Source organism: Pongo abelii, chromosome 23, assembly GCF_028885655.2.
Source record: "Pongo abelii isolate AG06213 chromosome 23, NHGRI_mPonAbe1-v2.0_pri, whole genome shotgun sequence".
Classification (NCBI taxonomy): domain Eukaryota; kingdom Metazoa; phylum Chordata; class Mammalia; order Primates; family Hominidae; genus Pongo; species Pongo abelii.
The window spans coordinates 45640760-45653285 of record NC_085929.1 but is presented as its reverse complement, the minus strand read 5'-3'; the positions used below and the strand labels follow the sequence as shown (position 1 = coordinate 45653285).

The 12526-nt window shown below is 52.5% G+C and overlaps 1 pseudogene; it reads right to left on the bottom strand.

The window, feature by feature from the left end:
* Positions 1 to 10846: 10846 nt before the first annotated feature.
* On the bottom strand, positions 10847 to 12257 carry LOC100459874 (FUN14 domain-containing protein 2-like; annotated as a pseudogene).
* Positions 12258 to 12526: the final 269 nt, after the last annotated feature.

The following is a 12526-nucleotide window of genomic DNA, read 5'->3' as shown; positions in this document are numbered from 1 at the left end:
AGATACTGAGTCCCAGAGAGGGGAAGTGGCTGTCCAGGAGTCTTCTACCTCTCCCCTCTTCCGGCCCTGACCCCCAGAGCTTCCCTGGGGATGGTAGGTGGGCTAGGGAGCCCCATAAGGTAGAACTGAAAGCAGAAACTCCTCCCCTGTTAACTGACTCCTCCCAGAGCCCCCGAATCTCTGCTTCCAGGGTTGGGGTTCATTTGCTTCTGCGATAGTCTGGGATGGGTGGGACTGGCACAAGATGGGTCCCCTATCACCCCAAATCCAAGGGGCTCCCCAAGCGGGGTGCTGCTGTGCCGTGTCGGGCCAGCGTGGCAATAGGCCAGGGCCCCCGGCAGCGCCGAGGCAGCTGGACAGGGCGGCCACCAAGAATGCCAGGAATGCGGAGCGGCCGTGTCCTTCCCGCTCCTCTTCCTCCCCCCGCCAGCCCAGAACAGGATATTCCCTGTCCAGGGAAACCCAAGTCCGGTCCCTTTATGGGAAAACCATGGGGCATCTGGTGGGCACTGTTCCTGCACTGGGACGGGTATTCAGCATAGGGGAGCCCTCAGAGACGGGGGCATTGGGTGCTGCTGCGGAGGATGCAGGGGTCTGTGGGGCTGGCTCTGTGTGGGTTCAGCACGTGTGAGGGCCTACTATGTGCTAAGGGCTTCATGTGAATTAACTCACTCAGTCTCACATCAACGCTGGGAGCTTCTGCTTTGCAGATCAGGAAACTGAGGCTCACAGAGGCTAAGGAGCTTGCCCGAAGGCCCTAGCTAGCAAGCGGCAAAGCCAGTCAGACTCTGATACCCAGACTCTCAGCCATAGGCCAGGTGGCCCCAACTCAACTGTGGCCGTGGGGGCATGGCCTGTGCCCTCACATGGCACCTGTGGGGGAAGGGCATGTTGTTCCTAGCTGGTCTGTTTCAAAGGTGGCAAAGGTTTGTCTTAGAGACGCAGGGTCCGGCCCTGCCCCCGGGGCTGTTCTTGCAGATCTCAGCACCATGGAATCCCAGAGTTTGATCAGGATACAGACCATTGGCACCAGGTGGGGCTCCTCTGGACTCTCCCTAATGAGCAGGGGAGGCCGTCACTCTGGGGGTCCCGGGATAAGAGGTGGGGCTCTGAGAGAGCTGAAGGGGGGACACAGGTAGGGGGAGAGAGCGGGGCTAGCTGCACCGACTCCAGCCCTGGGATCCTAGAGGTGCCGCGCCCCACCCTGGGCTGCACGCCCATCACTTCCCTTCGAGGCCAGCCCACCTCGGCCCTTTGGTTTGGCTACAGGTCTGGGGCATTACCCTAGCAGGGTCAGGTGCAGCCAGAGACGTGGAGACCCAGCCTTGGATCAGTCCTTTGGCGGGTGGAGAACGGAGAAAATGCAGAGGCACGGGCTGTGCTGCCACCCTCGCAACCGCCGAAACCAGCCCAAAGTGATTGGAGACCAAAGGACCATCTAAAATGGGGAGAATTTCTCCCCATTTAGAAATAGGGGAAACTGAGGCACAGGGAGGCCATGTGGCTTGCTCAAAGTCATAGAGCTGTCACGCTGTCACCTTGTGGAGATGTGATTGGAATCCTGGTCTTTCTGTCTCTGGCCCCCACCTGGGGCCCCCTCACGGTCCCTCCCTTCTCCCCTGCTTCCCTAGCCCCCCAGGTCTGGCTGGTTCTATTCCAGTGTGTTGTCCTGTAAGGGCTTCGGGTCCCCCGGGGGGCCAGGGTCAGGTAAACAGGATCCCAGCCGCATTCCCTGACCTTGTTTACCTCCCAAAAGAATGTGAGGGCATTCTTCCCCTTCCCGGGCTGTGAGTCAGCTCTCAGCAATGCGCCGGCTGGCTGCTGGCTGCCCTTCCCCCATGCAACCCCCTCCAGACCCCTGCCCCTTGCCTTCTCACCCGGTGACGTCACTGATGTCACCCCTCCCCATACCCCCATGGAGCCCACCAGGCCTCCAGTTGCCATGGCGACGGCTCACAACAGGAAGCGCTGCCCCATCGAGGCCTGCGCTGGGGCAGAAACACAGGAAGCCGCACTAAGCACTGAGCAGCATTGTCAGCCCCGTAAAAAACAAAACAGGACAAAAAGATTTAATGAGAACAATCAGCCCAAAGAAAAAGGAAAAAAAAAAAGACCAAAAAAACAAACAAAGCCAAACAGCCTGAAGGCAGGGGGCTGGCAGGGCTCCAAGGACCCCACGTTTTCCCTCCCAACACAATGTAGGCTCAATAATACTTCCTTCTCAGAAGGAGACTCCTGGGGGTGAGCAGCGGCTGCAGCAGCTCCAAAGCTACCCTTGGTAACCCCAACCCAGGTCCAGCTCTGTGCCGTCTACTGAAGGCTTTGGGGGACTGGATAGGCTAGTCCTGCCCCCACCTCCCCAAGTATTACCCCTCCCAAGTCCTGCTAGGGGACATATTCAGTTCAGTGGAAGAAAGAGCACAGGCTCCTGGGTCACCCAGATGGAAAATCTACTCCTGGCCCAGCCGCTGCCTGATTGTGAGATTCTGTGTGAGTGGTGATCTCTCTTGCACCTCACTTTCCTCATTGGTTTTGCACCTCACTTCACTGTCATCAGCATCCGCCTTCACACCTCATAGAGGTGTTGCAAAGCTCAGGCAAGCTGGCACATCAACTAGCACCCAGTAGGTGCTCAATGCTTGCAGAAGGAACTCATAGAGAATGAATGAATGGGGCAGAAATTCCGTGGAGGCAGCTAGCTCAGCTCTGAACTAACTATCAGAGATCGACAAGATGCCCCAGGGGGTATGGGGTTCCCCATCGCTAGATGGGGCAGGCTTGTGAAGGCTTGGTGGGACCTTGTAGAAGGGACTGAGCCCTGGGAACAGGGAGGGTGTAGGGGAGGAGCAAAGCTCCCTCCCTCCAGCAGAAGGCTGTGGCCCAGTGGTCCTGTCTGGATAATCCCATTTAGTCTGGTATCTGGTTGATGCCTGCACCGTGACTATGGGAAGAGACCCTACAGTGTCAGTGGGGCAGTTAGTGGTGGGGGGACCTCTGGCTGTTTCTCCATTGCCTGGAGAAAGTAGGGTCCCGGGGCAGAGGAGGCCACCATTCTAGTCCATTTAGGAATGTGACAGATAAGAATGATCCCCGTGGGACAATGGCAGAGCTAGACTCTGACCACACGGGCAGGTCAGGCCATCCCCTGCCATGTGGATCGGTCCAGCACCTGCTGTTAGCCCAGTGGTTCCTGCCAATGATTGGTGATAGAGCTGGCCTTGCAGGGCCAGGTCGGGGAGCGGGGGACGGGATGCTTAGGCGAGGAGGCTGACTGAGGTTCAGAGCCTGGCTCCAGGTGGTCAGAGAGGCCACCTGGGGGAAACGGGCCAGAAAATGTGGAAGGGACTTTGTTGGGTAAGGACAAAAATGGTAGCTGTTCCACTAAAGGGCATAGCAGGAGCACAGGCATGGCGGTGAGAAAGCCCAGGGTGTTCTGGCCATGGGACCCAGATCTGCGCACCTGTAGTCGAAGTTGGTGTCACAACATAGACAGATCGCATGGAAAAGAGGCTGGAGCCAGATCACAGAGGGTCTTGAGTGTCACTGCCAGGAGTCGGGAGCTGACACCCTAGGCACCGGGGAACTGCTGAGGGCTTTTGACCAGGGTAGTGATATGTGCAGCCAGGTAATTTAGGGTGATGCCTCTGTGTGGATTAGGAGTGGAGGTTGCACCAGGAAACAGCATAGGATGGGAGTCAGGGAATCTGGGGTCTGCTGAATTGGCTTCTTTTCTTTTGAACTTAATAATAATGAGACGTAATAGGTGTTCAATCAGGCCGGGCGCGGTGGCTCACACTTGTAATCACAGCACTTTGGGAGGCCGAAGCAGGCAGATCACCTGAGGTCAGGAGTTCGAGACCAGCCTGACCAAGATGGTGAAACCCCATCTCTAGTTTAAAAAAAAAAAAAAAAAGTACAAAATTAGCCAGGCGTGGTAGCACACGCCTGTAATCCCAGCTACTTGGGAGGCTGAGGCAAGAGAATTGCTTGGACTCAGGAGGCAGAGGTTGCAGTGAGCTGAGGTCACACCACTGCACTCCAGCCTGGGCAACAAGAGTGAAACTCCATCTAAAAAAAAAAACGGTGTTCAATCAATATTTATAGAATGAAGGAATGGCAACCACCTTATACTGTGATATTTATTTTGCAAACATTGTCTTGTCAATTCTCACTACAACCCTACAAAATAGGCCTCATTTTCCAAATGAGAAAATGGAGGTTCAGAGAGGTTGAGGGACCTGCTTCAGGCTGCACAGCATGCAGTGGTGAAGCCAGATTCCAGCACAGCTGAACCCACCCACCATCTCCCACTGCAGAGTCTACCCCAGTGCTGGGCTCTGTGCCAGGCCTTGGGGACACACAGATAACCGAGCTCCAACCATGTGCCTGAGTAGCCCCCAGATTAGAGGCCTCAGTTTTCCCAGCTGTGGACTGAGGGCTGGTGGAGGAGTGCTCAGGGAGGGGGCTGCCCGGGGCCCAGCTAGGGGAAGACAACACTGAGACATGGGAGGAAAGGAAGGGTGCCCTGAGAAGAGGCAGGATAACTGTGGGGCGCTTGCAGGAAAGGAGCAGAGGCCAGGGCTTGGTAAGGGGATGAGGGGAGAAGCAGACGTGCGGAGAGGCAGGAGCAGGTGGTCAGAGGCTGGGAGGAAATGGATCTCCGCCGCAGCCCTGGGTCCCAGACACAGGCAGACGGGGGATGGTGCCAGGGGGCTGCACCTGGGGCCTCAGGTGGGACCCGGAAAAGACATGCCTGCCCACACCTCCTCCTGCCCCTCTATCCTCCATCCGGCGCCGCTCGCGCACCTGCCCCTCCGGCCCCCATCCGGCGCGGGGGTGGGAGGGATGAGGACCTCTTCCAATCCCTGGTGGAAATCCTCTCGGGGGCTGTTGAAAGGGGCTGTAGCAAGGGTTGTAGTCTGTGGGTGGCTTGGGTCTGGAGCAAGGGAGGAGGGGGGAACTGGGCAGAACAGGGAGGCTCCTGGGAAAAGCCCACGGGAGGGGGGCCGGCGCTCCTTGGTCAGGAAGGGACTAGAGGTTTCCATGATGGCGGAGGAAGGGGTGCTGGCCTCGGAGCCACCAGGCAGGAGTCCTCATTTTGGTTCTGCTCCACACAAGGGATGGATCCTCAGCAAGCGATTCCCCTCTCTGGGCCTCAGTTTCCTCATCTGTAACAGGAGGGGATCTGACCCCAGGGAGGGGCAGCCGGCAAGCCCAGTACTTAAGAGTGTCGGTCTGTTTGGGACTGGACTGTCTGGGCTCGATCCTGGCTCCGGTGGCCGCGCAGACAGGCCCCATGGTGAGCGTCTTCAGAAAACAGGATGTGACCCAGCCTGCAGGTGTGCAAATGTCTGGCTCCATCACCCGATAGCTGCTTTGCAAGACGCTCAGCCTTCTCTTCCATTTTCCCGTGACACACCCATCATCCACAGCCCTCCTCCATGTACTGTGGAGGGTGCTGATGGTGGACGCTCAGGCGAGGAAAGCAAATGGGGCATGTCCCTTCGAGGACCTGCTGTGGGTCCTGCAGGCTCTGCCTCTGGCTTCCCTGGGGCCCCATCCACCCGGCTGCCCAGCGGGGACCGAGCGCTGGGCAGCCGGACGCCGGGGATCTGGCGCCACCTGGTGGGCAGAGAGAATCCTGCTGCCCTCCAGGGCTCTGGACGGAAACGGCACCAGGCGTCCAGTAGCCATCCCTCTCTATTTTTTATTCAACCGGGGCTGACCTTTTTAAGATTTTAAATTTAATTTTTTGGTCAGGCATGGTGGCTCACGCCTGTAATCCCAGCACTTTGGGAGGCAGAGGCGGGTGGATCACGTGATGTCAGGAGTTCGAGACCAGCCTAACATGGTGAAACCCCCTCTCTACTAAAAATACAAAAATTAGCCGGGCATGGGGGTGCGCACCTGTAATCCCAGCTACTAGGGAGGCTGAGGCAGGAGAATCACTTCAATCTGGGAGGCAGAGGTTCCAGTGAGCCGAGATCACGCCACTACACTCCAGCCTGGGCGACAGGGTGAAACTCCATCTAAAAATAAATAAAATAAAATAAAATGTTAAATTTATTTTTTTTAGGGATGGAGTCTTGCTGTGTTGCCCTGGCTGGTCTTGAACTAGGCTCAAGCAATTCTCCCGCCTGTAGCTGGGTCTACAAGGGCACCTCTGTAACAGCTTTCCCCACTCCCAATGCGTAACCCCATCTTCTGCCCTCTCCCTGTGGCTTGCTGAAGGCTAGCCCCTCACTGGGCCTTTATCTACTCAAACACAGGACCCTATTGTGTGCATGGCCCCAGGCAGAGCACCAGGCTGGTGACTGAATCAGGCAGTTCCCTGTCCCTCCCAGAGGAGCTCCCAGGCTGCTGGGGGAGACACGCAGACCACAGCAGGACCAGGGCTGTGGCTGAGGGGATCCCAGAAGTTTTGGCGGGGGCAGGCAGAGGAGTAGCCAGGGGGAGGCTGTGGAGGAGAAGCTGATCGGGCTTCGTTTTGAAAGCTGGAAGCAATAGTGATAGTGGAAGCGTTTAGTAAGCAGAGGGCGGGTGGGGAGGTGTGCCAGTGCAGAACAGCCCTGAGCTGAGAGCCACCGAGGGGTTGTTCTAGGGAGTGACGTGGTCAGTCCACTGCCAGTGCGAGATGGTGGAGGTGGCTGAAGTGAGAGGTGCTGGTGGCTACGTCTTGGAGGGTGGGCGGTGGTGGCTATAGAGACTGGGAGAAGGGGATGGTGAGAGGTGGAGGGAGGTGAGCCAGAAGAGGACCTGGAACACTCCTTGGGTACCTGACTTGGCTGGCTCAGTTCACCTGGACAGGTACCGGAAAAAGGGGAGGAGAAGGGGGAGTGGGAAGAGGAGGGGGAGGAAGAAGTGACCTGGGAGAAGAAGAGGGCAGGGCGCTCAGGTCTGTGTATGTTCAGTTTGAGAGGTCGTGGGACCTCCAAGAGGAGCCATCCTGGGGGCAGTTGCAGCGGGATGTGCGATGTAATTAGGGAATAACTCGAAGTACCTGGTGACCTGTGAATTAAGGGGGAAAAGTCTAGAATGTTCCCTTGAGATAGCCTAAGACGGTGCTTCTCACAAATAAATGTGCAGATGAGTCCCCTGGGGGTCCTGCTACACTGCAGGTTCTGACTCAGTGGGTGTGGGGTGGATCCTGGGAATCTGCATTTCTGACAAGCTCCCGAGTGAGGTTGATGCTGCAGGTCTCAGACCACACTTTGAGGACAGAAGGTCTAAGACACTTAGAGGATGGTGGCAGTTGTCCTTGAGATCAAGAACCCATATAGAGGTGGAGGTAGGTCTGAGAGTTTGGGTTTTTACAAGCTCTACAGATAATTTTGATGCCTGAGCAGGTAAGACAAGCCAGATGTGGGTATAGACATACTGGGGGTGGGTAGGGGTGGCTGCATAATTTGTGGGGTCCCATGCAGAATGAAAACATGGGGCCCTTTGTTCAACAATTGTTATGAATTTCAAGACAGCAGAGCATTAAGCCACATGCTTGGCCCTTTCAGGAGGGAAGTCCTGTGTGACTGACTGACCACCTGCCTATGAACGTGGTCCTCCTGGGGCGGGGGTTTGAGGCAGGAAGGTGAGGGGCTTCTCCTCTGATGACGTCTGTTTCCCCTCTGAAAGGAGAAGGCTCAGCTCAGTGGAGGGCACTACGCTTTCCCAGACTGGGGCATCCATACTGACCTTCTACCTGCCCCATACCCCAGTTAATTCACCACATCTTTTCTCTCTGTCTAATCTGATTACCTCTCTCCATTCTCCTGCAGGGCCATAGTCTAGGCCATGCTCTTGTCTTTGCTGGGCCATGCAGAGGCTTCCTGAGTAGCTCACCCACCTCAGTCCTGTTTCCCTCCAGCGAAGGTCCACAGGCAGTTGCGGAGGCCCCCCAACTGCCTTCCCTTAGAGACTATATTCAGGGCTCCTTTTTTTGGTATTTACACATCAAAATTATACCTGTGTAATGTGTATATATATGTATTTTCTTATTATATGGAACACACATTATTATACATGCATATAATTTATATTTATAATGTGTATATATACACACATATCATATAGTTCTGCAAGGTTCTTTTTTTTTTTTTTTTGAGACAGGATCACGCTCTGTCACCCAGGCTGGAGTGCAGTGGTGCGATCTTGGCTCACTGCAACCTCCACCGCCTGGGTTCAAGTGATTCTCCTGCCTCAGCCTCCTGAGTAGCTAGAATTACAGGTGCATGCCACCCTACCCGGCTAATTTTTAGTAGAGATGGGGTTTCACCATGTTGGTCAAGCTGGTCTCAAACTCCTGATCTCATGATCTGCCACCCTCAGCTTCCCAAAGTGCTGAGATTACAGGCATGAGCCACCGCGCCTGGCCCTCTGCAAGGTTCATTGAGAAAAATAATATTCCCCACCCTGTTTTACCTCTTTCCAGAGGCAACCATTTCAGTTCCTTTAGCTGGTTCTTTTGTGTAAACCACGAAAACTGCATGCTATGGGCCACTGCTGGATCTTTTGGTGTTTGACATTACCTAATGATGGCTACTATAGAGTGGGAGGGTATGGCTCTCCTCTGCTCCTCCTTTCCCTCCATTGTCCCAGCATAATTATATTGTCCTTTTGGTTAAAGCAATATCCAGTATTATATCATTAAGATTATGTCAAGGCTGGGCACGGTGGCTCACGCCTGTAATCCCAGCACTTCGGGAGGCTGAGGAGGGTGGATCACAAGGTCAGGAGTTCGAGACCAGCTTGGCCAACATGGTGAAACCCCAACTCTACTAAAAATACAAAAATTAGCCAGGCAGGGTGGCGCATGGCAGTAATCCCAGCTACTCAGGAGGCTGAGGCAGGAGAATCACTTGAACCCAGGAGGCGGAGGTTGCAGCGAGCTGAGACTGTACCACTGCACTCCAGCCTGGACAACAAGAGTGAAACTCCGTCTCACAAAAAAAAAAAAAAAAAAAAAAAAAAAGATTATGTCAGTGTGCTTCATAACTGAGCCACGTGGTGTACTATGACTACTTCCACTTTCTCAAAATTAACTTTATTTTTTCTGGACTTTCTACTTATCTTTTATTTTGCTTCATTTTATTTTATTTATTTTGAGACAGGGTCTCACTCTGTCACCAAGGCTGGAGTGCAGTAATGCGATCACAGCTTACTGCACCCTCAACCCCATGAGCTCAAGCCATCCTTCCACCTCAGCCTTCTGAGTAGCTGGGACTACAAGCACATACCACCACACCCAGCTAATTTTTGATATTTTGTAGAGACTAGGTCTCACTATGTTGCCCAGGCTGGTCTTGAACTCCTGTATGCAAGTGTTCCTCCTGCCTCAGCCTCCCAAAGTGCTGGGATTACAGGCATGAGCCACTGTACCTGGCCTGCTTCATTTTTTAAAATGTTCTTATTACTAGTTTGATCCCAGACATCCCACCAATTACCTAAGCCACCTCAATGCTTTTGGGCCCATCAGCTATTCCATTAATTTCATCTTCCTGAAGGCAGCTCTCCCAGTGCCTCCTAAGTTGCTGTGGTCTGAACAGACTCTCCTCTGCACCCAGGCTATACCTGTTGTTCTGGAAATCTCCTTCAGTTCTCTCCTTTCCCCCGGCTCTCATGACTTCTTTTTGTTGTTGTTGTTGTTTTGCTTTTTTGAGACAGAGTCTCACACTGTCACCCAGCCTGGAGTGCAGTGGCATGATCTTGGCTCACTGCAACCTTCACCTCCTGGATTGAATTGATTATCTTGCCTCAGCCTCCCAAGTAGCTGAAATTACAGGTGCCCACCACCACGCCCGGCTAATTTTTGTATTTTTAGTAGAGACAGGGCTTTGCCATGTTGGCTAAGCTGGTCTCAAACTCCTGACCTCAGGTGATCCACCCACTTTGGCATCCACAGTGCTGGGATTACAGTTACAGCCGTGAGCCACTGCGCCCAGCCTCCCATGACTTCTTATTTGTTCTACTCCATCTTTTTGGTGGCAAAAATCCTGCAGTACCTTCCTGAGAAAGAGTGCATGGGCAATAAAATTTTGGAGACTTTGTGTGTCTGAAATGTTTTTGTGTCCCTCCTCATACTTCATTGGTAGTTTGGTTAGGTATAGAATCCTAAGTTGAAATGATGCTTTTCCAGGAATGTGAAGGGATTCCTCTATCGTCCTCCTACTTTTACTGTCTCTATTGAGCAGTCTGAAGTCATTCTGTGTCATCATTTTTGTATATGACCCATTGGGTTTTTTTATTTTTTATTTTTGAACAGTCTCACATTGTCGCGCCCAGGCTGGAGTGCAGTAGTGTGATCTCGGCTCACTGCAACCTCCACCTCCCAGGTTCAAGCAATTCTCCTGCCTCAGCCTCCTGAGTAGCTGGGACTACAGGCACGAGCCACAAAGCCTGGCTAATTTTTATATTTTTAGTAGAGATGGAATTTTGCCATGTTGCCCAGGCTGGTCTTAAACTTCTGACCTCAGGTGATACGTCTGCCTTGGCCTCCGAAAGTATTGGGATTACAGGCATGAGCCACCGTGCCTGGCCTATTTTCTCCTGTACCTTTACTCTTGCCTTCCTTTCATTTTCTTTGGTTTATTCTGCTGCTCTTTTTCTAGCTTTTTGAAACGAGTGCTTGTTCATTACTCTCAGCCTTTTCTCTTTACTAATATAAGCACAAAAGCCAATAAACTTCCCTCTAAGAAGTGCGCTAGCCATAGCCCAACATTTTTACTATGTAATATTTCCATTGTCATTCAGTTAAAAATATTTTTTTCATGCTTAAAGGCAAATGTATTCAGTTCCTTTCCATGCAGCACACAATAAGGTTATCTATGTGCTTATTTCTTTTCCAAATCAACAGTTTGAGACAACCTTTCAGGGTCCGCTCATCCTCCATGGCGAGTCATCTTGCAGTGTGTTCTGGTAAGTGTCTTGCATGGGGGAAAAGGAACCTTCTTGCTGACCTACAGATTGGCCAAGTACGGGGTGTACGGGAGGAGAGCTAACAACTATTGTCTCTTCTGCCACCACCAAGCTCATGGTAGGGCCACATTAACTTTTTTTTTTTTTGGAGACGGAGTCTCACTCTGTCACCCAGGCTGGAGTGCAGTGGCACGATCTCAGCTCACTGCAACCTCCGCCTCCCAGGTTCAAGCAACTCTCCTGCCTCAGTCTCCCAAGTAGCTGGGATTATAGGTGTCTGCCACCACATCTGGCTAATTTTTGTTTTTTGTATTTTAGTAGAGACGGGGTTTCATCATATTGCCTAGGCTGGTCTCGAACTCCTAAGCTCCGGCAATCCACCCGCCTTGGCCTCCCAAAGTGCTAGGATTACAGGCATGAGCCACCACACCCGGCCAAGGGCCACATTAACTTGTACCAAGAGATGCTTATAGAAGCCACTCAGATTTGCTACGGCAGGGAGGAAGGCACAGGAGAAGAGGAGGAGAGACTCGATGTCCTATGATGGAGTGTAGAGACTGCTGGATGGAAAAAAAAACAAGAACAATGAAAATAACGTCATCTTCCTTAGGATGCCATGCCAAGCAGAAAGCCTCCGAAAAATCCCCCAGTCACTAGAACATTCTTCACAAATGACACCACCTCCTCAGCTTTGCTCCTGACCTTGGTAGGTATCTGATTGCTCTTAAGGGATCTTCAGCAGCTCTTTGGCTTTCTTTATGTCTTTCTCCACTCGTTGCCAGTCAACTTTGATGTACCCAGTATGATTTGCAAGCTGAAGGAGAAAAAAAAAAACAAAACACCTCCCACAACTGTTACAGCCAACTTTCCAACCTTCTGGGATACGAAACCCGTGCACCATTTAGTGACAACCCCAATGAACGGCTGGGTTGCCACCCTTTACTTTTCGGCGAAGGTCCAGATTCCTGCCCGAACAGCTTACACCACCGTGGCTGTTTCTTAGCAAATTCCACAAGGTCCAGTGACTCAAAATTTCCCTCAAAGTTTGCTTGACTGGACTCAGCCATTTCATCGAGCTTGTCTCGCGAGGACACACGCAGAGGATCCGCGCTGTAGGACGCGGAGTGGCACACAGAGTCATCACCACCGATTGGCATCCGGCACGTGGGACAGATTTCCATTCCCACGGCGACAGTGGAAGAGCAGTTAAAAATATTTTATAATTTCTATTACAATTTCTTTTTTTGAACCACTAGTTAACATAAAAACGTGCTTCTTCTGTGCCTCATGCCTGTAATCGTAGCATTTTGGGAGGCCAAGACGGTTGAATCACCTGAGGTCAGGAGTTCGAGACCAACCTGGCCAACATGGTGAAACCCCTATCTCTACTAAAAAGACAAAAATTAGCTGGGGATGGTGGCGGGTGCCTATAATCCCAGCTACTTGGGAGGCTGAGGCAGGAGAATTGCTTGAACCTGGGAGGCAGATGTTGTAGTGAGCCAAGATCGTGCCACTTCACTTCAGCCTGAGTGAAAGAGCAAAACTCTGTCTCAAAATAAATAAATAAATATAATGAAAAACAAAAACAAAGAAACCCATACTTCTTACTTTCCAAACA